The sequence below is a fragment of the Barbus barbus genome (genome assembly GCF_936440315.1).
Source record: "Barbus barbus genome assembly, chromosome: 43".
NCBI lineage: Eukaryota > Metazoa > Chordata > Actinopteri > Cypriniformes > Cyprinidae > Barbus > Barbus barbus.
This window is the reverse complement of record NC_136721.1, coordinates 16,591,885-16,618,587: the sequence shown is the minus strand read 5'-3', so window position 1 is coordinate 16,618,587 and position 26,703 is coordinate 16,591,885. Positions and strand designations below refer to the sequence as shown.

At 36.7% G+C, this 26,703-nt stretch overlaps 1 long non-coding RNA gene across 2 annotated transcripts; it reads left to right on the top strand.

Moving 5' to 3' along the window:
* Positions 1 to 1,364: 1,364 nt before the first annotated feature.
* LOC306862365 lies at positions 1,365 to 26,703 on the top strand. 2 transcript variants are annotated; one of them, XR_013783557.1, is made up of 5 exons: positions 1,365 to 1,452; positions 8,028 to 8,111; positions 14,069 to 14,188; positions 14,549 to 14,693; positions 24,745 to 26,703. It is a non-coding gene; the product is annotated as an uncharacterized lncRNA (long non-coding RNA). The 2 variants fall into 2 exon arrangements; XR_013783558.1 differs by having other exon boundaries at positions 1,365 to 1,678.

The following is a 26,703-nucleotide window of genomic DNA, read 5'->3' as shown; positions in this document are numbered from 1 at the left end:
TCTTAATTTTGTAAACTACAAAATAAGTTAATTAATAATATTCAACATTAATACAATATAGAACAGAAGCTCAGTGCATACAGTAATTACTTAGTTTCGTCAGAGAAAGAAATGTATATATATATATATATATATATATATATATATTAATGTTTAAATATAATGTAAAGTTTTTTTATTTGTAAATATTTAATAATATTTAATACTTAATATATTATGTATAATTTAATAGATTATATATTTATATTTAATAGTCTGTAAATATAGCAATATGCCAGGCTCACTTCCACTTTATTTTTTGCTTTTTAAGAGCATGCAAGGATGGAACTAGTTTAATGCACTATAATGTCACATTTTGAATGAATGCCATTTACAATATTAATATAGTCTCCCTTTGGTGGTGGTTGGGGGGGGGGGGGGGTGAATTCAGCAAATATTCAAGTATATTTCTGCTGTGGTTGCAATATTATAGACCACATTTTTAATTAATTGTGAGAATGTTCTAGACTCTAATCTAAGAGTATTGATTGTTTGTTTTTAGCCGCTAGATGGAGACATTCGCCAACATGTCGGATTTTTCTGTGAAAAATGAATTTGTCTGAACTTTTTTTGATCCACAACCTCGACAATGACCCCGACTAGCATAGATGCCTCTCTTTCTGTTTAAGGATGAACGGGGCATCACAGCTACATCGAAATGAGCCAGTTGTCTCAACAACAGTCTCTATTAGTCTCTATAACCCAGAAGAAGTCGATTGTCAGAACTGACTATAAACTACAAGCCACATTGAATCATATTGGTAAGATACTGCAATGATTCACTGAACCGAGAACTGTCTCTTTTGAAAATGCCAGATTCATAATGAAGAGAACCGATGAGTGAGCAGTGACATATCTGACGAGAACCTAGGATGTGGTTATTAAAATAGCCAACTAACAGAAATGTTAACAAATAAATTGAAACCTACATATTCCTTGAATTTATTCAATGACATTAATATAAGCTACAAGACAGCGTTGATTTGAACAAATGCCATTTTTTATTAAAACATGCAAGTCTTTCAGCCTAAAGATGTTAATTAAAATATTAATTAATTTAGTATTATTAATACATGTATTATTAATTTAAATATTAATTAATTAATTAAATATATTTAGGCTGTAATAATTCAATTTTATAAGATCATGTGCGCAAAAAATAAGCAATGCCATTAAATACAATAAATCAATTAAAATAAATCTTACTGATGAAACCTAATCGGAAAAAAGAATAATTAACCGTTTTAGTGACGTTACGCCAGGGATCACGTGACGACGTAATAACAGACAGACGTAAAGAATCACTGAATCGGTTATGGATCCGAACAGTTCGAACGAAATGACTCGGAGTTTCCATCAATAATGGACAGCGGCCAGCCCAACTTGAGCTAGCAATGTAAAACCTAAGGACATGTGGGTAAACTATTTATGGAAGTAACTATAAAAGATTATAGACGCACATTATCGTAAACTTTTAAGTCCTGCTAAATTCATTATGTGCTTTAGTACGGTATAATTATTTAGACGTTTCCTCGCGCTCTGGCTCCAGTAACCGGGCTGTGGCGCCAAAGTCAAAATTGCTGTTGAAAACCGCGGGAAAATGAAGGGGATCTGAAAGAGGCTCTTTGTGAAATTATAAGTATGGTGTTTTTTCACTATCAACACTTTTAATGGAGTTTGTCAGTCAGCTAGCTCAGACTGCTTTAAATCATCATGCTCTCTCTTTTTCAACACCCCACAAACCAGTCTTATCTTGTGTATAAGGATATCTTACATAAGACAGGAAATCAGAAGACAGGTATGGCTTCCACATGAAAATATTGCTTTTGGCACTTGAGGTTACACAGAAAGCTCTTTGTTGCACTCCAAGAAATACCTCACAGAGGCAGGCTGTGTTTATATAGAGGAATGGATAACTTCAGGTTTGTGTTATTCATAAACAATTGCTTCAAGTGTGGCCTGTCAGCTGAAATTATGAGTGTTTGGAGCCTTATGTGGTTTGCTTAAGAACATCATATATTAGGTTTAAGTTACACATTTAAAGTATTCTTAATGCTGACTGGACGGTGTATGTACCCACTTGTTTTCTGTTGCTCAGGCAAACTTTACTGAACATCCTATAACAATGAATTACTTTGTGAACAGCATGAGTTTTAATAAAATGTTCATAAAGTGATCAAACTGATTGGATTTCATTCATGAGCTAGAAAGAATTAATGCATCACATTTATCCTTTAAAGGAATTAAATTATGCAAATCCTAATTGAGACTTGCTTATCATTGCCAATAGAAGAGACATATTCTGATTACTCACAAAGTGATATGATTCATTTTCATAAAATGCATTTTAAACTACCCAAATATATAGATTTTCTGTGAGTTTGTATTGGAAAACAGCAGAAACCTGTCTGTAAAAATTGAAAATTGGAGAAGTTTTATGGCAGGATTGGTCAATAATGTTTTTGCAGTGGGGCTTTGTGAAGTCAGTTAGTTCTGTTTACTTGTACTTACAAACCAACACAATTTGTTCACTCCAGTGTTATTTTAGTGTTTTTTCATTGAAATACTATTATAGTTTTTATATATATTTTGAATGTTTTAATTTGATATTTTTCTGTTTTCATCTTAGTTTTAGGTAAAGTTTTTAGTCATTTTTATTTATTTGTTTATTTTACTTATTTGTTTAAAAAAGGCAATGCACTTTGTTTTTTTTTTATAAATATTTATTTCAGTTTTAGATTTTTTGAGAATGTGCGAGTAAAAATTTGACATGGTCGCACTTGTGCGAGTGCATGGTCTATAGCCCTATTCGGACGGTAATTGTTTCTCAGGGGGACGTAAGTGATTTTCACCATATGCAGGGGGTAGTTGGTGATTTAATTGCCGTCCGAATCCAGGATGTCTGTGTTTTTCTCTCACCACCCCTGTAAAAATCCCCGGCCAAATTACCTACTGTTTTTTGACAAACACCAAGGTCGTGTGGTAAATAATAAATATGATTATATATTATAAAATATGCTTGGAATAATAAGAATAGCTACATTTAAATACATTTTACACAATAATAAGAATACATTTATTTACTGGTCACGTGTGCAGCGCGCCCGGGTGCGCAGGATCACTGAACTGCTCCTCTATGGAGCGATTTTTGTGCCAATATTTATCAAACAAATCCGGTGTTTTGCAAATAAACACAATCTGCTTTGCAAAGAAAAACTCGACTTTCAAACAAACGCAAAGTGATTTTCAAATACAAAACTCTTTGAGAGAAAATGCAGAGGTATGGACAAATATATGTATTGTGTGTTACAACTGTGAGACTCATTTGCCTTTTTATGAGGAAACTTGGCTTGATTTTCTCACAAATGCGACAGGCTGATTTTCTCACACGAGTGCGGGCAGATTTTCTCACACGTGTGCGGGCTGATTTTCTCACATGTGCAATTGAGCAACTTTCTTTTCCAAAACAGCAGATGGCGCTGTTGGTCAATTTACGCTAGTCTCCCGAGACCTGAAACACCTCTTTACCTTTTCAGACCAATATGAGTGGGGAACAGGTGAGTTTCTGTCTTACTATCTCTTTAATTAACCATTTAGATGTTTTCACAAAGCGACCCTACTACACTGTCAGTGAAATTCACAACAAGTGCTGTAAAGTTGTTAACATGATTGATTTGTTCAAAAATCAGAGGTGACCTGGCTAAACATTTAACTAGGCTGTCTTTCCCTATAAAAACTGATCCATTCTCCGTACCTCTTATCCTCTGTTGGATCGCAGGATATAGAATATACATATATATTGATACAATTGTTCAACATTCAAAACAATGCAGGGGTATAACAATATATCGTGACACAATATATCGTAATACTAAAATGCAAATGTATAGTGGATAGCGACAATATTGTGTACCAAAAATGAAAGCATTTTGAATTTTTTTACGTTAGGTCAAGTAAGATTTATTGTCTTTTTGCTATATATGTTGAAACATAGCCTACAGTGGAGAGAAATGCTGTAGGCTACCTCTGCAGTAAAGGGTTAAACAAGTATAAAACTACACATAGACAACCTACTGAGTAGGCTAAACTAATTATACAAATAGGCTACTATAATCAAACTAGTTTAAGTTCAGGTGAGCTTTATTGTGATTCAGCTATGTAAATGTACCAAAATATAATCTAAACATTAATATCCCTTATGAAAATTAGCCATGGTTTTACTAAATAAATACCATGGTATTTGTAGTAAAGCTGCCTATATTGAAATGGTAACCTGCAAAAAAAAAACATGGTTACCACACTTTTACAATAGTAAAACCAACTTTAATTTTCATAAGGGATATCATAGTTTATCATATTTATGTTTATCTATAGTAATATACATGCCTTGTACAACATTTCAAACTAAAAGTGGCCTGTAAGGAGATATTTCATATTTCAACCAATATACCAGCAGATTTTAGTCTGACAATAGCCTGTTTGGAAAAATTCAACAAAAATTATGTAGCTTTTTATATATGGCCGAGCAACATTTTAACTCGTGAAGTTAAGAATAAAAGGCTACAGTCAGGAATTATATTAGTGGCTCTTTAAAATGCAAACGTTGGTCATCTGAGTCACTCCTAGAAGAGTCCTCGCTGTCCAGAGTGTGTCTTCACCCGTGTAGCACGCTGTTTATTAAACCACTATTTATTAAAATGCTGAATTTAGTATTATATCAGCGTGATCGTATCACTTGATCATTCTCCCCAATTGACAGGACAAGAGTGACACCAGAAAATAAATATTCATCATTTTGCTAAGCGTTACCAGATAACTAAACTATGATAAGTTCATCAGCATGCATTTATTAATCAAAAAAAAAAAATTGCGACCAAATGATGTGCTTGTGCAACCAACTGAGAAAGTACGACCAGTGGGAAGAATGAGTCTAGAGCCCTGGTTTATTTTATTTCAAGTAGCAAACATGTTTTGTATTCAATTACTAAGTTCTACGCATTCAAAGCAAAAAGTTGCTAAATGTGAGGTAATTTATTTTCCAACTTTTCTCAGACATCTTCCGGCTAAATTAAGACAGACGATTGTGGAGTCGGAAAACAGCGGCTTATCTCTGCTGGCCAGTTCAGTTATTGGCAGAACAGTCTACTTTAACCTTTACAGCACATGTCCACATGACCATAATGAAATATTGTCTGGATGTCGCAGGAGCATTTAATCAATTAGACATGTTTATGAAATTAGGAAAACTGACCGCGTAGAAAGGAACTCATCTCCCGTCCTGTGGGACAGAGAGTATCCTTTCCATCCCTCTGATTCCTTGCCCAACTCTCTCTCCCTTTGTCTTGAACTTGGTCACTGTCTCTGTTACAGTTGAGAAAGTAGGTCCATGACTGAAACGTTTCTGTTTATTATTACTGTTGAGACAGTTCCTTCAAGTCACACATACTTTAAAACAAAAGCCAGCTTTATTCTTGATGTATCGTTTTTTCCCTGTAATCACAAACGTCAGTGATGTATGGGGTCTTATGGCAGCGCATGCAGAGAGATGTGTAGAAAACTTGGTTTTTCCAGGAAGGATTGTGTGTGTGTGTGTGTTTTAAGTTCTCTTTCAACAAGCTCATCTCTGTGTGGATCTCCAGCGTGTTAGAACAAATGTCCACACTGACACGTATTTAGCGTTTCAACACAGATCAAAAGAAAACGCTTTCACTCCACTTCAAAGCCTTTTCTTTCAGTCAGAAATCTCTCAATAGCTGGTTTGACTTTGACTTTTTAGGGAGGGCAAAGAAGAAAGTTGGTGAACTGCAAAACTCTCAGCCTTTTTTCAAGCAATGCCGCTTCTCCAGTTTTTCAATAGGTTAACTGTGCTGAAGCAATGCCAACACAAACTGTTGCAGAGCTGCATAAGAACTTGTTCACATCTTTGATAAATGAAAAGAAATAGCCGTGACTGAAACTGAGTATGTGGGAGTATACTGTATGTTGATGAAGTGTGCAGGCACTTTTTTTACTTTCTTGCAACTAAAGAGACTCAGCAGTTTAGAAGTTCTAGTTTGAATGAACATGAATGTGTATGTGTACTTTGTGATTTGGCTTCTGGTGATAAAGGACCCTGGATCAGTTTTGAGCAGCAAGCTAAAATGTTTAGGTTATGGAGAGCATTGTGAAGGTTGGCAAGTGGTGTGTTAAGGACATTTGTATGAGGCAACAACAAGGAAATTATGTGCAGTTGTGTCCATTTCATTTATGAAGCACATTTATGAAAATGTGTTTGTACAGTACATGTATATACAACCATCCATCCATTCTCCAAACCACTAGTCTTATAGGGTCGTTTGGATGCTGGAGCTTATCCCAGCGCCTTCTGTGTGTAGAGTACAGTATATACACACTGCTGTTCAGACTTTTGTGGTTTTAAGATTTTTGTATGTTTTTTGTAGGAAGTCTAAGCTAGGCTGCATTTATTTGATCAAAAATACAGTAAAAACAGTAATATTTTCCAAATATTGTTACAATTTTAACTAACTGTTCTTTATTTTTATATAATTTAAAATGTAATTATTACACTGATAGGAATGCTAATCATATACATTATTCCTGAGTGGCTTGACATTAGATTTACACACTTTTTTTTTTTTTTTTTATTATTATGTGAAGAATTTTGGTCAATGTCACAATAAATAAGGAAGCCTCCCTATAGTACAGAGAACATGTATAAAAATTATTGATTGCTTGCTCTCGAGTTTTTCTTCATTCCATTGTCTTGACAAACTGGTCCGCAATGATTTAACAACATATGTAAGGGGTAGACAGAGGATTAAGCAATTCATCTGTGCAAGTTTTTCAAGCATCAGGGCAATCTGAGTTCACCATGACTGCCAACAGAAAACAGACTTAAAGAAGAAGCTAAATTTCCTTTATAATGCATCTATTGTGGCCAATTCTTCCAAAGACCTTTTGAGATTACCTAAAATGTGCTTGTCCTCCCTCCATCTCTCTTTGTCTAACAGTTCTTGATGCCAACCCTAGGGTTTGCTGCTAGACTTGGCTCCCATTTAGAAGTGGTTTTGTGGTTGAGTTTGAAGTTCTTTGAGTTTCATGATGTTCTTGCCGTAATGCCATTTCCGGATGGGCTCAGAAGTGAAGCATAAAGTAAATCGTAATTCAACAGTCTTCTCCTAATCTGGATCAAGTGATCAATAGAAATAAGGTTAGCATAAAGTGGTTTGTTCATTCACATGTGTAAACAAAAAAAAATTGCCCAACTGGTTTCTCAACTCGGCTCCATTTGATGAGGGACACGCTTGCTTCAGAGTCTCAGAAGTTTCCCAATGTTTCTTTTATGAATGTTCAGTTTATGGTTTCATAAATGTGCAGGGTTGTGTGGAGTCATTGTGTAGGCCGGTCTCATTACTTCACTTGGCATCATAAAGAAGGGATTATGGTAGACTGCATCCCTCTCAAAGTGCAGTAAGACATATTATTTGTGTCCCACATCTCTGGTTGTATTGATGCATTCAGACGGCGCAATTTTCATGCAGCTAATTTGTTCTCTGTAATGGATGCTCAAGCAGTACACAAGATTCAAACCTGTTTATACAAATTTTGGTTGCCAGTGCCTTTTCTGGACACCACTGTGGGCTTTTTCCGCCAAAGATTTAGCTTGATCATAGTCTTTTTGTGGCCATAATGTAGTAAATGTTCAGTCTGTTTGTTTGTTGGCTTTTTAAACAAATGTAGACGTCTGCCGCTGCCCACTAAAACGGGGAAAAAGGCAAAGCATGTTAGGCAAATGCTAAAACAAATTAAAAATGCATGTTGAATGTATTTCCAAACCACAAAATATAATGAAGTGGAGTGGCTCAGTTGGGCTATAAATGAAGGGGGTAATCAGAGTGAGACAACACGACACGGACTCTTTTTTTCAGTAATGTTTACCATGTTGGAAAACCGCTGCTTGTTCATGCCTCTTTAAATCTGTCTTACAGGGTCTGATTTAATCACATCCCCGCTGGAGCTTCGCACACAGGACGGCCACTAATAATGGGACCTGCTCCACTTCATCAAATAAGGTGTTTCTCACTCTTTCTCCCTGTCTGTCTCGTTCCACTCTCAGGAGCAAAGATTCAATCCATTAAATATAGGCAAGAGTGGCCGCACAATGGAGAACCTTTTCTGACACTCACCATTCGACGTTGGATTATAAAATCAGTCTGAAATCTACATCTAGCGTCTCAGTGTTCAGATCATTGATGGGAAAAGACCATCTGCTCATACGGGCCGCAACTATAAAGCAAATTTCATTGGGTTTTCTGGCCCTATTACCACTCAGATCCATCTGATTCTGTTATCCACCAGAGAAGGTAGGGAGGATCAGATCAAAGCCTCTGTGGAAGCAGAGAACCTTCTTTGTGAAAATCTGTCTCAGCATTGCAAAGCCAAAGAGATGAAAGGAAGATTAATAGAGGTTGACGATAGCCACTGACACATTCAGAGATGACGCAATCAAATAAACAACAGCTTAACATTCAATACAACCAGCTTAGAGAAGATCTGTGCCGTATATTCCTGATGAAAAAATGGACGAGTCTAAACACAAGCTAAATGTGAAGCATAAACATATATCACTATTCACAATTAATTAATAATCACTTCTCGCAGGATCTTCATACCCCTCTTCCTGCTCCTTCCTTCCTTCCATATCTTCATCCCTTCCTCCCTCCTTCTTTCCGCAGTCATAATCGGCGTCAGCATAACGAAAAGGCCCTGTGGATGGCGTTTCAGTTTAGCGCTGTCAAACAATCCCAGCACTTAGCACTGTGGAATGACAGCTTGTTCTGTTTCATCACAGCGCCTTCATTGAGAATTCGAGGCGGTCTTGTTATAGGCGTTTGCTGTGAGTCAGCACATACACGACTGCTTCTGAGAACTCAAAACTAGTCCACTAGAGTGTCTTGTTTTGTCTTTCCCTACTAAAAAACAGTTTAAGTTGGTTAACTGACTCAGTTTGTTTCCCACTCTGGTCTGTGGCTAGATATAGAAGGGTTTTGGGTTCTTTTCAACTGCTCAGACTAGGAGACCAGCTTGGCCAGGCTGGGAGATTAGCACAAACCAGTTAATGTGCCCCTATTATGCCATTTTTAAGGTTCCTACTAGTGTTTTGGGAGTCTCCTACAATATGTTTACATGCATGCAAGGTCAAACAATGCTTTTCTTTTCTCAAAATATGTGTTTAAGTCAATGCCGATAGCCTTGTGGGCAGTGCACCTATATTAAGTGCCGTTGAGCTACGGGTATCCCGAGTTTGAATCCCAACTCAAGGACCTTTCTCGATCCCGCTCCCTATCTCTCTGCCAGTTTGCATATAATATGCATTTAATTTCACCCTCATTTTCCAATGATTCTCAAACGAATCGCTCAAAGCAGTTCTAAGATTAATTTTCTCTAAACCCCTCCTTTCTGTGAGCCTAGTCTACTCTAATTGGTCTACTGCGTCCATGCATGTCGTAAATGATACGCCCATTGCCATAGTTCTGTATTTTGAACGCTCAATAGAAAATATAGACATCCACTGTTAATCGTACTTTCAGTTTGAGACTCATTGGAGACAGCTGATCCAAGTGTTTTGTGAATCCCACAATGAACTCCCCGAGATTAGAGAAGCAGTCATCAGTAAAATGGCGTGAGGGTGGGTCAAGTTGTTCGCGGCCAGCCAACGTAGAACATAGGTGCGCATTATGCAAATGTGTTGCCCCATGTAGGTATCACGGGAGTGGGATTTAAATAACTACATTTATGCTGTGTGGAGTCTGTACTTTCTTTCTGGAGACAATAACTTTACAAATTTGCAGATTGTTTGCATTCACATACAGCTATGTTAAACACTGCATGAAGCAATATTCGAAATGGCATAATAGAGGCACTTTAATGCTGCAATGTAATGGAAGTAGCAAAAGTTATCTTTTTTAATATTGTGATATACATCCAAGTAAAATGGATTAACGAAAAAAAAAATTTGTTTCACCAAAAGATCAAGTTGACATTTTTGATTTTATTTTTTAAATTAATCATATGTATGAATGATCTGTTCACAGTAAGATGAATTTACATTTCATGCCAGCTTTAAGACCAGCAAACAAGTTGGGTTGTTGAGGGTTGTTTGATCCTAAATTCCCGCAATTGTAGATTCTTGAAGATTTTATATAGGTAATGCATATAAAAGGAGATTAATGGTCTTTCATTTCATTACTAGAAATGCAGTCTGTCTATCTGTAGATGTTTATTCAACAATGTAAAAATGGAGTTGCTTTGAGAATAGGCGATTATTGTTCTCCTGAACAGTTCCATATGTCTGAAAGTGAACAGAGAGAGGACTATTGACTCTGTTTGAGAGGACTCAAAAGCTTGGGCAAATCTTAAACACATTTTCTTCAATTAGAAGACGTGAATGGCAGAGATGGCATTTATTTGACATCAGTTCAATTAACACACAAATGAGCCTTTTCTTGCAAACTGCAAGGTTTTACTTGAGTCGTTTTCCTGCTTTTGAGTGTGAGTTCAGGGTTTGTCAACCTGACCTTAAAAGAAAACGAATCACGGTTTCTTGATGCTTGTATTTTAGCAGTGGCTGACTAAATAGATAAGGCTATCTGATTTTTTGTTACCATGGTTGTTAGAGCTGTACAAGAACAACCTTCTAAATGTGGGTGGCATTTTGTCTTGGCCCGGGCTCTGTGGTAATGCTGTTTTGAAAGCCCTCACTAAATGTTGTGTTTCCTGTCAGTACACACAAACATTGCCCCAATCCAAAAACATTTAGTATAATAAATCATTGTGTTCTTTCCAGACTGAGAGCATGTGGATGGCCGCTCTAGTGTTTTTCTACTTGGCTAATAGGACACAGGATGAGCGTTTTTATTTTATGGATCTACATCAATTAGCCAAGAGATGTTACGTGGACATGAGTGCTTAAAACCCATCATGTTCCCTCAGGGCCTTCAGACCTATTTCTTTTATATTAATTGTCCAGGCGGTAGTTATTTTTTGCCATAATGGTTCCAGTAAACACTAGTGTACAACATTCAATGAAGACGACCATTCTGAGAAATGGAGTAATGGAAGTCCAGCAGAAGAATTTGAATGCAAGAGAGAGTTCCTTAAAATGGAACTTGGAAGTTGGTTGTGAGTACACTGAGGCTCTGTTTCAAAACCTAGTGAGCTGCCTTGTAAGCCAGAATCCTAACTGAAATTTAACTTAATAAATTACTGATTTGGAACACACTACATAGAGCTGCTCTGTTTGACTTTAGCATAACAGCGTAGTACTCCAATAAGCATAAATATATATCACACTCAAATGTGGTAAAAATATGTTTTTTAAGTAATATATATATATATGTAGGGGAAGTCGTGGCCTAATGGTTAGAGAGTCGGACTAGTAATCGAAAGGTTGCGAGTTCGAGCCCCCGGCCGGCAGGAATTGTAGGTGGGGGGAGGGAATGTCCAGCGCTCTCTCCACCCTCAATACCACGACTGAGGTGCCCTTGAGCAAGGCACCGAACCCCCAATTGCTCCCCGGGCGCTGCAGCATGGCTGCCCACTGCTCCGGGTGTGTGTTCACGGTGTGTGTGTGTGTGTGTGTGGATTTGTTCACTACTCACTGCTGTGTGTGTGCACTTGGATGGGTTAAACGCAGAGCACCAATTTCGAGTATGGGTCACCATACTTGACAATACGTCACGACTTTAATATGTGCTTGAAGTTTGGTCTGAGGAGGGGTAATGGTGCAGAACTCGTAGTCTTGCCACAGCTGGACTTGGTTTAGAGCTTTTTCTCCCTCTCTGAGGCAAACTTCAGTGTGAAACAGAGGTGGCTGTATGCCAGGTGATGTTTGGGGGGGTCAAGTTTAGGCTTTGCGACCCCAGAATGATAAGGTGAGGGTTCAGGGAGAAGTCAGGAAGCCATTGTTTTCAAAAATTCCTGTTATTTGGTTATTCGATCCGGCCATGAGTGCACAAGCTCCCCTGTAGCTGCACAGGGAGGCCAATGCAGAATCAGATACAGTGGGCTCCACTAGTGAAAAATTATTGCAATTTTTTCTTTACAAAATATGTTGCAGGCATAGAAATTTGAATGAACAGTTTAATTTTAAGTTTAAATTAAATATCAGAATGTCTTAGTTTAAATTTGTTTTTGTAGTTTTGTTAATGCACAGTATTTTTTTTAAATATTTATTATACACACTAGTGTTCAAACATTTGGGGCCAGTAAGATTTTTTTTTTAAGGAAAATAATACTACAACAATTAATCAATACTACTTAATATTCAGCCAGCACACATTAAATTGATCAAAAGGGACAGTAAAAGCATCCATGTAACAAAAATGTTTTTTTTTTAAAAATCTGTTATTTTTAACTATTCATCAAAGAATACTGAAAAAATATTAAGAACACCAAGAACATCTTGAACACCAAATCAGCATATTAAAATGAGTTTTTATTCTGCTTTGCCATCACATGAATAAATTAAATTTTAAAATATATTAAAGTAGAAAAGAGTTATTTAAAATGAATATTTCACAGTACTAATATTTTTACAGTATTTTCGAAAGCAGAACCCGGTGAACAGGGCCTTTAAAAACATTAACAAAATTTGACTGACCCCAAATGTTTGAATCATAGTTTAAATCAGAAAATTTATTTTCATAATTAAATTTGTTTTTGAATCCCAGATTTTCAGTGTTGTCTCAGACTTTTGTACCCCTTTTGTGCTACATGTGTGCTGCCTAACACTGATCTGCTTCTGAGAGAGACCAAATGTTTGAGTTTTACTCTGTAGTTGTAGCTGTAATTTACAGTTCTGCAAGTTCTCTTGGCAAGAACCACAAGCCATCTATCAGTCAGGCACATCAGAAAGAGCTGACGTCATGCTTCTGTGTGTACTGTACATGCAAGAGAGCAGATCCTGCTACATTGTCAATTCTGATTTTACTTGCACTAATAACATAAATAGTGCATGCAACATTTCTGCAAAGACTTTAAAGTTTAAACAGCATAAATTTAGCAATTACCTTTTTAACTTTTGGAGGCACTTAAAAGCTTTACCACTATTGGCAGAGGCTGAACACTTTCTTAATGAGCCTTTGTACTGTGTAACCTCACTTGCCTTTTTTCTCATACTCTCTTTCCATCTCTCTCATTCTCTTTAAGTAACAGCAGACTGCTAGATCAAAAATTATTAATACTGGCAAGCCTTCATGCTTCATGCTCTGCAATTATAAGCTACATGACTATGAACCACAAACTTCTGTACAGCAAAATTTCTACTGCCTAATTCAAGTTAATGAACCTTTGTTGGTCAATCTAGATTTCCATACTTAAGAATATGGCATAATTATTATTGGAAGCTCTGTTATGTAAATAAACATTTCAGCACTTTTCAGATAGTTTGGTTTCCTTAATGACATTTAAACACAACTATTAACATATATTTGTCATCTCATATATTTAGTCAAAATGAAGGTAACAGGAAAACAATAAGAAATTTAGTCATAGTTATGTAGTTAAGCTGTTTAGAGAGTTCTGGCAATTATGATTCAATGAAAAGGGAAATAATTCTATTGTTGTTTTAATTAACCAATCAGATTGGTAAAGATGAAAGGCAGAGGGTGATAAACTCAAATCTCCAGTTATGAATCTTAGTACAGCTGATCTGGATTCAAGCCACAAAATTCTAACCGAGTATTAGTAAGCGTTCTTGGAAAAATGTCAAGGCAGCATACAGACTCCACACAATGGCATGTCCCAGCAGCCCCCTCCACGGTAGAGCAGTGTCTGTACATCCGCTGCGGGCAGATGGAGGGTCATCTGGGTGCAGGTTTGAGTAGATGAGGATGGGGATGATTAGCGCAAGGGGCTCTGCTGGATATGTAGCATCACATTATAGATGCTGATGTGCTTCGATTGCATGGTGTTTTCTGTGTCAACAAGGTCTCTCTCTCCTTCCCCTCTTTATGTCTTTCTCTCTCAGCAGGTTGGTGGCAGCACCATAAGGAGTCTATGTTCCTGCACAAAGATTAAGTGTGTGACGGTGTCTGTCGAGTTCATATTTCAAACCAGGAGACATCCTCAGTTCCTGAGAATAAACTCAGTAGGTTGTTTCATTTAGAGTTCAGTGTAAGTAATACTTAAAGGTAAAGTGTGTATTTTCTGTGATATTAGCAGGACCAAATGGGATAGCCAAAATAAGGATGTGTATTTGATCAAATTGACCAAATTTGACATATTACATTTTAATTCTTCTTTTTAAACAGTGGTCAGAAATCATTTAGATGGAGATTAATTACAAGTCATTTTATTTCATTGACAGAAAGGATATAGTTTCAACCAAATATTTCAAATATTTAAAGCATTTTTTATGTTTTCACTCTACAAATTGGTCTTTATTTTTAAAGAATGTGTAATGTATACTTGTGTGGTGTTGTGAGTAAAAACAACTGTTTTCAAGCAGGTTTCCTCAACATTCCCCCATCTTCCATTGTTTGGACAAACAGATGTCAGTCACATTGGCTTAGAGAACGCCACAGTATTAACACTTCCCTGGGAAATCAGCCTACGAATAGCTGACATACGATGACTCTTCTCATTGATTTAGGGTAAGAAAAAAATGTTTTACTTTACACACACATCAGCTGTAATAAAATCCTGTTGGTAATGCACTGGTAATTATGGGACAAAATGAATAGACTGATTGAAATAGCTTTAAAATAGTATTTAAGCCACAATATATTTATACTGTCAGTTGAGAAAAAGCAGATGCATTCAAAATAGCCAATTACTCTTATGGAGCTCTTTGAAACTGGCAGAGAAGTTTTTTCTACAAACCCTTCTTGGACCATTTCTGTGGGCGAATAGTGCCACTTGAACATAAAAATTAAGGAATCAATTATCACTTTCAACAATTAATTTGTGAATAGATAAATCACTAAAGCTTTTGTTGTAGTTATGTGTAGCAATAAATCTTTTGTTTTAGTTAAGTGTATCAATAAAATACATTTTTAAAAACATTTAATGTTTAAAATGATAAATATAACAAAAATACATTAATAATGATTTTAAATTGCATTTTATCTAAAAAGCATATTTTTGAGAATATTTTAGCCAATTCATTTTTAATGCAATTTTACTGTTGCATTTAACAATAATACATCATTTAATTATTTATTTTTATATTTTAGTAACATTAATTAAATGTAATTAATATGTTTAGTTGATAATTTTAAATTATTTGAGTGCTTAATTTGAATTTAATTATTTTACAATAAAATTATTAAAAATATCCTCCTTTTCAATGTTTATATCTGGAAATGTTTTATTAGAACTTAAATTTTATTCCAAATGATCCATTTTATCCACAAAAAAAAAGCATAATGGGTACACTATAAAAATGACTGTGAAATGCTACAGTAAAAACAGATTTTAGTACATCAATAGCTTGGTATATTAACATTATATCAGTTAAGGAAATTACGGTATTTAACTGTAAATTTAAGTTAAAACCGCAAAACCTAAAATGTTGTTACCATATTTTTTACGGTAGAATTCCGGCAACCACAGTGTAGATTTTAGTGTTGGGAAGTTCGGATCATTTTACTGACTCGGAGTCATTTCGTTCATTTCATTCATTTTAGCAAAATATAATTAAAATCTTACATGCTACTTCCCTAACACATCTACTACTTATGCAAACGTTGATCACACTACAAACAATACAAAACTATAATGGTATAAGAAATAGAAAAAAAAAATGATTCATTGTTTACCTGGGTCTTTAGTCTATGATTAGCTCACCTCACCTCTTATCTGACAAGTCTTCGGATTTGAGTCGTTCCTTCATCACGCAACATCCTATAGGTTCTGCACTGAATTAGTTCACCTGTTTTGAGTCTTCGGGTTTTTTGAGTCGTTCGTTCATCACGTGACAGCCCCATACGCGTAACCTATGCAGTCTGAGCTGGAAAGAGAATTGATTAGTTCATCTCCGAGTCTTTCGAGTGGTTCGTGACAGCATTAGAGAAATTAGTTCATTTACAACCTTCCTTACAAATGTCTGCATAGTTATTACTATTATTATTATTGTTTACTCTTACAGTTACGTGATATGTTTCTGGTCTCATATTGTAGCTTTTTATTTCTTACAGTTTATAAATGTGTGAATTTCTGTCATGATGGTTCTTTTCCACAACACTGAATGTGGTAACAAAGCTAATAAACTAAAGAGTTGGTTATTATTATTATTATTATTATTATTAAGTCTTTTTCCTTCAGACTGCATAGTTTTAGCTTATGGGGCTGTCACGTGATGAACGAACGACTCAAACCCGAAGACTCGGGAGATGAACTAATCAATTCTCTTTCCGGCTCAGACTGCATAGGTTACGCGTATGGGGCTGTCACGTGATGAACGAACGACTCAAAAAACCCGAAGACTCAAAACAGGTGAACTAATTCAGTGCAGAACCTATAGGATGTTGCGCACGTGTGACTGAACGAATCACTCCCCGAGACGACTCGTTCTTCCCGAGTCACATTAAAGATTCGTTCAAAATGAACAAATCGTTCAAGAACGACCCATCACTAGTAGATTTGACCTCTTCCAGCATGGAGATCTATTGGACAGACGTGATATTCTGTGGAGATTTGTGGTTACTCCGTCTGTCCTGTATTAGGGAGTCACGAGCCAAGCGCATTTTTAAATCTTTTTCATTTTAAATCTGTCTGAGGTGAATGTGACTCCTGCAGTTAAATGAATAAAAATCAAACATTTACAGAGTGGTGGGGATGGGGATGGGGATGGTGAAGCAGCATGCTGTTGTGGTGCAGGCTGTTGGATGTCGGAGAACTGAATGACAAAGTAACTTCTTCAAAGCCTGCTGGGTGGATGGAGCAATGAGAGTGAGAGGTGCTGATTTAGAAGGCAGACGTGTTGTTTGTGTGCAACACCGTGCTGTGCTAAAGGCCTGTGGGATTTGCTCAGTCTCTCTGTCTCCTTGACATCTCTCTTTCTTTTTCTCTCTCACTATCAGCTCTTTTGATCTGCTCTGTTCTGTGCGGATGTTTCACACCAGCTGTTTGCTTCCCTTTGAGAATAATTCACAGCATGCTGTCTAAATTATGAAATGAGGACTGACTAGAGATAACCCTTGCAAAATTCTCATTCTGTTGTTTAGTGTTTGTTCTGCTTTTTAATCAATGAGCAAATATTTTAAAGATAAAAAGGTAGAATTGCAGTAGTCTGCTGCCTTTGACAAGTCATCAGCCACATTTTACATTATACACTAACGCTCACCAGGGCTGTATTTATTTGATGGCATATAATCCATATAATTTAAAATGTCATTTCAGCAACCATTACTCAAGTCTTCAGTGTCAACTGATCTTTCAGAAATTGGGTACTCAATAAATATTTCATATCAAATATTTATTATCAAAGTTAAAACAGTTGTGCTGCTTAAATGGATAGTTCACCCAAAATTCTGAATGAAAATTCTGTCATTAATTATTCACCCTCATCTTCGGAACACAAATTAAGATATTTATGAAATTGCTGGACACAGCAACGCAACTGACGCTTTCAAGGCCCAGAAAGGTATTAAGGACATTGTTAAAATAGTCCATGCGACATCAGTGGTTCAACTTTAATTTTAGTAGACTACGAGAATACTTTTTATGCGCAAAGAAAACAAAAATAACAACTTTATTCAACAATTTCTTCTCCTCTGTGTTGTGCTTTGTGTACAAGCAGCGGAAAATGCACACAAAAAAGTATTTTTTTGCCCAGCCTTTCTTATTTGAACCAGGATATACAGACAATGAACTAGGAGAGATGGACATTTTACATCAGAACGCTTACTGACACCAAACTATCGAATGCTATTTTGAATGCCCTTTAGTCATGACATGTTTTCACAATATAGCAGTTTATCATAGTTTATTGCTTAAGTACACATTATACTTTCATTGTTTCAAAGATCTTTCTGGATTCTGGGAGCAGTTCCTTTTCCTCAAGGGATGTGTATGCAGTCATGACTCATAGCATGAAGAAAGATATACAGTCCTTGATGTGGAAACTCATTGTAGATTGAAAATGTATGCATGCAATAAAACATTACAATAACAACAAAACCATGTTATTGTAAGGAATCAATATGCAAAGTGTCCACTATACAGTAAATACCCTTAAACGGGGGTGTTTTAAGCTGCCTTGACACTATTGCAGAACAGAACAGACAAACAACAGAACGGAAGTCATTCATTTCCAAGTTCTGACCATATGTATATGTGGCATCTTCATGTCTAATTTCAGCTTTGGATATGAAATATTTTGTGTCTAGACCGTATGTGACTGCCAGACTGGATGTGAGGTATTCTAATCAGATCTATGAGATTAGTGAAGAACAGCGTGAGAATTATCAAAAAAATTTTTTATCTTTATACACTATTTCTGTAAAATGGGCTATTATAAATAATCATGTCTGACATAATTATTTTATAATAATTATTTACAATGATTAGCACTAGAAAACCTACTATCTTTTTCTTTGAGATGTATTGGTGCTCATTTTTATTATGTGGATACATTATTTATTGGTGAATAAGCAGAAGATAACAAGAGCTTCACAACCAGTTTGAATGTTCCATGCATCTGTCACTAGGGGGTGAAATGCAAATGTCACACTATGGAAATTTTAAATGTACTAAAGTGCAAATGATTTGTCTAAAGCACGGCTCACACTGTGCGATTTTGGCCACAATTTGGTCGTTTGAGACAAATTTTGAAAATCCTAAAAGATTCCTATAATCCTAGGCTAAAATCGGTTGTCTAGATCGCTGGTTTGACATGTTCACCGACAGCCGATTAATGGCCGTTGCGATCAATTTTTTCCTCCGATTAAATTCTGGCAGTGTCAGAAGATTTCAGACACTTTCCTGCAGTGTGACATCTCCTACGACGACCGTCAAACCAAGAACCAATAGAAGCACTGAACTTGATGACGCAATTAGCGCGACAACTTCAAACTTCAACTTCGTTATTTGTAAAAACAATATATGTACAAAGTAAAGTTTACTTAACCCTCTAAGCGCCAAAGTCGCAAAATTGCGACAAGACGTCATAATTCATGAAATGGGCTGTAGTTCCTAATCTGGTGTAATGGCTCATTTGTATTCCCTTCCACTAGATGGCAGACATGTAGTACTTCGATTCTAGACCAAAATTGTTCGAGGAAATAGCAGAGTAAGTGAGCTATCGTGTCATTGATGCGGAAGCAATTCAGTTCATAGCGTCTGAGTAAATTGTGAGATTTGTGAGAGAAAATCGCCAAACGGCTAATAAAAAGTTGTACTGTGAGGATGTGTTGCAAATGTCATTCGCCGATTCTGACTCTGAAGGGGAATATTTGCCTTTTGGAAATGACGATCGGCCGTCTAATGATCGCGCTTCTCCCGGTACATCTTTTCCGTGCAATGGTGCCGCTGCGCAAGGCGCGATCGTTCACAAAGCACAAACAAGTGATCATTTCAACACTTTGCCCAACGGGGATGGGGGTGACAGGGGTGGACGTGGTCTTAGTGTCCATAGGAGAGCTGTTGCTCTCTGATAATCGGCCAGATTGCGTCGTTTGTTCTGATCGCGCGCGCTCCAATGGCAGCCGGCAGACAGTACAGGTGCAGTCAGTGTGGGGTAGATCTGTGTGCTGTGCCATACAATGAGAGTTATCATACTCTCAAGAACTATAAACTGTCACATAGATACCTGACTGGACAGATAGCTGGTCAACTGATCAAAAAATAGGCACATGTATTTTACTATGGCACAGTAATATAGTAATAATTTACTACTTTCTCCTGTTTTAGTGAGTGAGTGAGTGAGTGAAGTGACATTCAGCCAAGTATGGTGACCCATACTCGGAATTCGTGCTCTGCATTTAACCCATCCAACGTGCACACACACAGCAGTGAACACACACACACACCGTGAACACACACCCGGAGCAGTGGGCATTTATGCTGCGGCGCCCGGGGAGCAGTTGGGGGTTCGGTGCCTTGCTCAAGGGCACCTCAGTCGTGGTATTGAGGGTGGAGAGAGCGCTGGACATTCACTCCCCCCACCTACAATCCCTGCCGGCCCGAGACTCAAACCCACAACCTTTGGATTACGAGTCCGACTCTCTAACCATTAGGCCATGACTTCCCCGAAGTCGTGGCCTTTTACTGTTGATTTCCTCTTTTTGCTGATCATTTGGAATGAGGATAAAAAGACAAAAAAACAACAACAACATGCAAATAAGTTCAAACATCCATTCAATATCTATTATTTCCTGAATATTACTGATGAACTGATCAAAAAGTAGGTTACTGTTCACATGCGTTTTACTACTATATAGTATAGTTATATAGTAATAATTTAGTACTTTATTCTGTTTTATTGTTGGTTTCCTCTTTTCTGATCTTTTGGAATGAGGAGAAAAAGACAAAAAACAAACAAACATCAATTCAATATCTACTATTTCCTAAATATTATGAAATTCAAGAGGGCCGCCCCTGATGACGTCATAATATGCAAATTAGATGAGTATATTTACACCCCACATAAACTTTCGGTCATGCCCAACATTTTTCTAATTTACAGTAGATCTCTATCTTTAAGCCATTTCAAGCCAGAAGCTTTTGAAATCTTGATGTCAAAATCCAGCATTTTTTCCAAAAAACCCTGGCGCCTAAAGGGTTAAAGTTTATTTATTAAGGGGCAGGATGTTTAAACTCGATAACAAAATTACCTCAAGTTTGCTCTGTAGAACTGGAAGTCCATAAAGTCCTCTTTTGCCCAGCCATGACTTGCTCCACACACGTCGTCTTTTTCGTTTTTTTTTTTTAACATCAAGGCATGTAATTAATAAAACTAACGCTACACGTTGCTGTTGTTTGCTAGCTACCATTATAGCGAGAGAACGCGGGTATTGATGACGTAAAACTCCAGACAAGTCTTCTTGAGTGCGTCCGCTTTTGTCGCGTCTTGACTGTCGTACAGTCTGACATTAAGACAACTGAGATCCTACAGTCTGACATGGGGATCATGTTCGTACAGTGTGACAAGCAACAATCGCAAAAGGCTATTAAAAATCGCACAGTGTGAGCCTGGCTTAAGTTTGTTCATTCCACAGTTCAATCACATTCACATTTCACATTCACATTTAGGAGACGCTTTTATCCAAAGCGACTTACATTGCATTCAAGTTACAGTTTTTACATTTTATCAGCTCTTGCTTTCCCTGGGAAACGAACCCATGACCTTGGCGTTTGCTAGCGCCATGCTCTACTATTTGAGCTACAGGAGAAAGTCTTTAAACCTGACAACCCTTTTCATTTTTGTTAAAAAGAAAAAAATGGCCATTTCATCTATCAATATTTAATCTTTTGTGTCCACTGAGGAAATAAAATAGTACAGTTTGGAATGATATGAGGGTGAGTAAATGATGACATAATGTCAGTTTTTGACTGAGTTGTATTTTTAAGTCATATCTGTCAGTGACTTTCACTTTTAAACTTAACTTTAACAAACCTCATATGTTTTTAAAACTCGCCTGGCATGTTTTTTCTGTACATGCGAGTAGGACAATATGAAATTATTAGTGCTTGTACAGACAGATTCTCTCTCCTTTTTTCATTTTTTGGTCTGATGACACAGCAGAGTGTGGAAAGATGGAAATGGGAGGGTGAATCAATAGGGGATAGAGTAGAAAATAAGAAAGAGAGAGAGAGAGCGCTGGCACCCATGTGATTTTTTTTTTTAAGCTCCTAAGGCGTTTCTCTCACTCTTTCTCTACTCTCTCTCGCTCCCTGTGCCTCTCTTGAATGGCTGCATGACAGCAAAGAAGGTTATTCTTGGCAAGTTCTCTCCTCCCTTTCAACAAAAACAGCCTTTCCTGCGCTGGCCTGCTCCAGCCTGTCTGGGGCCCCTCTCCCTCCATTTCTCTCCCCTTCTTAATTTTTTTTTAGCATTCTCTCATTCTTTTTGTGTACCCACTCACACTTTCTAATTTTAACATCTCTTTTTGCAATTTATATTTAATTCCTCCCACAATTTTTTTCCCCATATTTCAGCATCTCGTTATTCTAAAGTTCGCTTTTCTCATTTCCCCTTTTCTCACCAGTGAAAGCCTTTCCCTTTCCACACAAAATAATATGAAGAAATAGTTAGGTTTTTCAGTCTGCTGTTGTCCTCATCTTCATATTGATTCAGATTCCTGCTCTCAGGGAGCCGCTGAGGACCCGGTCGCTCTGAGACATGCTCAATTTGCTCAGTGTGCATTCTGCTCACTTCTGAAGGATTAAAAAGTTCAAGGCAATAACTTAATACAATGGAAACATACCCAGTGATAGATGTGTTTTCATCACTATAATTCAAAAACAGATTAGCAAAATGAGGAAAAACTTCAGACCTGTTCTTAAGGGAGACCCTTTTAATTCAGACCCCCACTCCCTTCCATTGAGACCAGACTCTGCAATTTTCCATCAGGGAGAATGGCTCAATCATTCAGGGCAAATGTGGGAATTTTGCTTTCCATCATTTTGTGTAAGTCGGTTGATATACAACCACATAATAAATTGCAGAAAATTATGTCATATTACATTAGGAGATCTCTAAATTCATAAAACTGTGATGGAATTCTTATAAAAGAAATAAGTACCTTGTGCAAATTTAAAACCGTATGGATAAGTGTTTCAGTGTTAAAAAAAGAGAACTGATGTAGAATTTTGTAATAATCTATCTATCTATCTATCTATCTATCTATCTATCTATCTATCTATCTATCTATCTATCTATCTATCTATCTATCTATCTATCTATCTATCTATCTATTTCTTTGTCTATCTATCTATTTCTTTGTCTGTCTAATATATAGATAGATAGATCTAGATAGAGAGACACTATGTTTATCTATCTTGACCGTTTTCTATTTTCTGTATTGTATCTGTAAACAACAATCCATTCTTAAAGTATGCAATCTTGTATTGCCTTTGAATTTATATTGTTTGTCTATACCCATGCTTAAGTCTTAGGTCATCAAATAAGTGCAGACACCTGCAGAGTGAGGAAGGAGAGTGTCCAGAGACCCATTTGTACCTCATTATATCTTTTCTAAAGCAGACGTCCAATGAGCTGTTGGTGATGTTCCTCTAAGGGAAATGAAAGATTAACTGCACTTTGTCAGCTGTTAAAGTTTTACAAAAAAAAAGAGGCTCTAGACATCCATTACCCGTGGCATCAGAGAGAGAGAGAGAGAGCAAAGTTCGCTTTACAGCTACTGCACTGAAGTTAGATCAGGACCCAAGCAAATGGACTATATGGCCTCAAAAGCCCTAAGTGTTTATTAATATATGCAGCAGATAGAAAATTTGCTCTTTGCGCTGTATACAGTAATATTGCACTTAGGCAGTATTTGTTTGTCTCACATATATTCATCTTGGTTCTATTATATTTTGTCTTGTTTTTTTAATATGTACATCTTCATTTAGTAATTTCTCCCTTTTTTCAAAGAGAAAAAGGAAGTGAATTAAATAAAAAATGTGATATATTTAAGCTAAATATGTCATTTCTTGAACTAAAATGAAATAGTTAGAAAAGTAGAAGTCATGAATATTTAAAGATATGCAATAAGCCTTGTTATTTCCCATTCAGACATTACTTTTTCTTAGCAGAATACTTTCATTTCTTGCATTTAATAAACTCTGACTAAGCAGCAAATAGTCCATGACTCTAATAAAAGTCATGATGTTGAGAAAAGACATGCCAGTTTTTGGCAATCCAAGATGGCAAGATAAGCAAGAGAACGCTATTGAGGAGTAGAACCGTTAAGAAACCGTCCTAATAAAACCACCCTCATCCAAACAGACCTTCTGATTCTTTCATTTCTTTTTTGCTTTCTTGCTTGCCTGCTTACTTTTTTCTTTCTTTCAGGAGTCACACTGTAAAAGTTAATAAAGCTGAAAAATGACTAATATACAAAATTTGGGGTCAGTACAATGTTATGTTTCTGAAAGGTCATCAAGGTTGCAGGCTACCTGATCAAAAGTACAGTAAAAGTAAATACCTGTAACTCTTTTCTTTTTTTCATTTATTTTAAATTGTAATTTATTCCTGGGATTGCGAAGAATTCAGCAGTCATTCTTCAATGTCACTTCAATGTTACTCCAGTCTTCAGTGTCACACGATCCTTCAGAACTCATTCTAATATACTAATTTGGTGATTAAGAAACATTTCTTCCTATTATCAATGTAATAATAATTATTTTTATTGTGAATGTCATGCTGCTTAATATATCTTATAGAAACATTGTACTTTTCATGATTCTTTGATGAATAGAAAGTTCAAAAGAACAGAATTGCATGCTATCGAAGGCAGCTGTCTATGTAGGCATTATACAGCAAGGCAGTTCAAGTCTTTGAAACAGAGCTGCAGTACACTAAACTCTCTTTATTGAAAATACGTCTTACTTAGCAGTCAAATATTTTGTACATAATTCATGTTAGCACTGATACTTATTGAATGCATTTTAAATAACGCTCAGAGTGTGCTTGAGATATTGTCTGAGCCTCACTTTAAGGCTTTAAAAGAATAAATGCACCTTCTCTGTTTGCTGTAGGTAATCAAGGACTTGAGGGCACCTGCCAGTGTGAAGATGAGTGATAAACATATGGCTTTGCTGTCAAATAGCATGCATGAAGAATGGCCTACTCAAGATGCGTTACTGCACACATCAGCCTTTAAGTGCTAGTTTGTGAATTCAACTCACCGCTGTCCACATCACTCAAATTGTGAATTTGATGTGTTGGAGTGGGACAGAAGAGGTGGGTGGTTGGGTTTTCATTGTCATTAGAAGTCCGTCCTTGGGTCTGAGACATCTGTCACTTTGAGAGGAGTTGCTTAGCCAGTGGAAGACAGTTTTGAGGTGTCATGGCAGTGCAAGGTAGCACAATCAGTCTCAAGCAAAATGATTTTCATAGGGTGGATAGAGGGTATTGATACATCCTTGGGCCGAAATTAAATGGATAGTTCACCCAAAAATGGAAATTCTGTCATTAATAAATACTCATCCTCATGTTGTTCCGAACCCGTAAGACCTTCGTTCATATTTGGAACACAAATTACAATATTTTTGATGAAATCCGAGAGCTCTCTGCCCCTGCATAGACAGCAACTGACACATTCAAGGCCTAAGTTGTAAGGACATTGTTAAAATAGTCCATGTGACATCAATGGATCAACCGTAATTTTATGACGCTACGAGAATACTTTTTGTATGCAAAGAAAACAAAAACAACAATTCTTCTCTTTAAAAGTCACCATGGACCACATGTGAGGGGAATAAAAATGGTCGGTTTTGCAATAAAATAGTTTTTTTTATTTTAAAATGTAAAAAAATCCGTGAATTTTTCTAAATAAAAAGAATGCATTTTTTATGGCAGATAAGAAATAATGGTAAAACTTTAAAAATAATTCTAAAGCATTTATTAATGTTAAGATTTCAACATTTGCTAATACATTATTAAAATCAAAAATTGTATATGCTAATATTATCTAATAGACCTGAGCTAACATGAAATAATAATGAATAGTTGTTTTATTTATTAATAGATTAATACTGTAAGTATTGTAACAAATGTATAGCTCATTGTGTTAGTTAATAGTTAATTCATTCACTAATGTAACTAGTGAGACCTTATCATAAAGTGTAAACCAAAATATTTATGGCCAGTGCATTTTTACCCGCCATTGATTTTGGCCCATTGGACCCACACTGTGAATCCCACCCTCTGTGTATGTTTCTAATCAAAAAATATGACATACCAATTGTGAAAAGTGATTTGTACAAGGCAATGACTAGTAACAAATGATCTCCACCTGCGATTGGGAGCGACAGTAAATATGGAAATTCTTCTCTGGACGTTTTCGCTCCGAGTTTGCAGTTGCTAGTGTGATTAAAGTGAAAAATGAAAATGATAATGGCTCAGACTGGTTCAGCTGTCTCATAGATTTGCTGTGAAATTGAAAACAGAACAGATGAGCGAATTCCTAATCAATTACAAGAAATGATGTGTGAAAGAATGTGTTTGCACAGTCTTCTCTCACAGACACTCGTCCACTTTCAATTTCCACCTCATTCCCTCCGTTTGGTCTTCACCTCTTTTCTCTTATGTGGGAGGAGAGCGAGGGAACGGGACCTTGTGGAAAATATGAATCCTATTTTACTGAGATGACTTACAGTAAAGTGGATTTCAGTTCCACAGCCAGGGTGCCTTTGATCTGTTCTGTCCGTTCGTCTCATTGGCTTTTCTGCCGGCGGAGCTGAGAGGGGCTAAACTAGCCATGCTACAGTGACAGGACGCTCTCAGCAGGGGCTAAAGTGTCCTCATGCTCCTTGTACACACGTTCTTTCATTCACATGCCAGATACTCAGTAAATGAGAAAAACATACACCGATTTGTCATTTGGCTTCGTGGGCACAAACTGAGCTGAAGACGCATGGTAAGGCTGTGGTTTACTTAGCTCTGTTCCAAAACCTAGCAAGATCCCTTTATAGGCAACAGGTTAAGGCAACTCC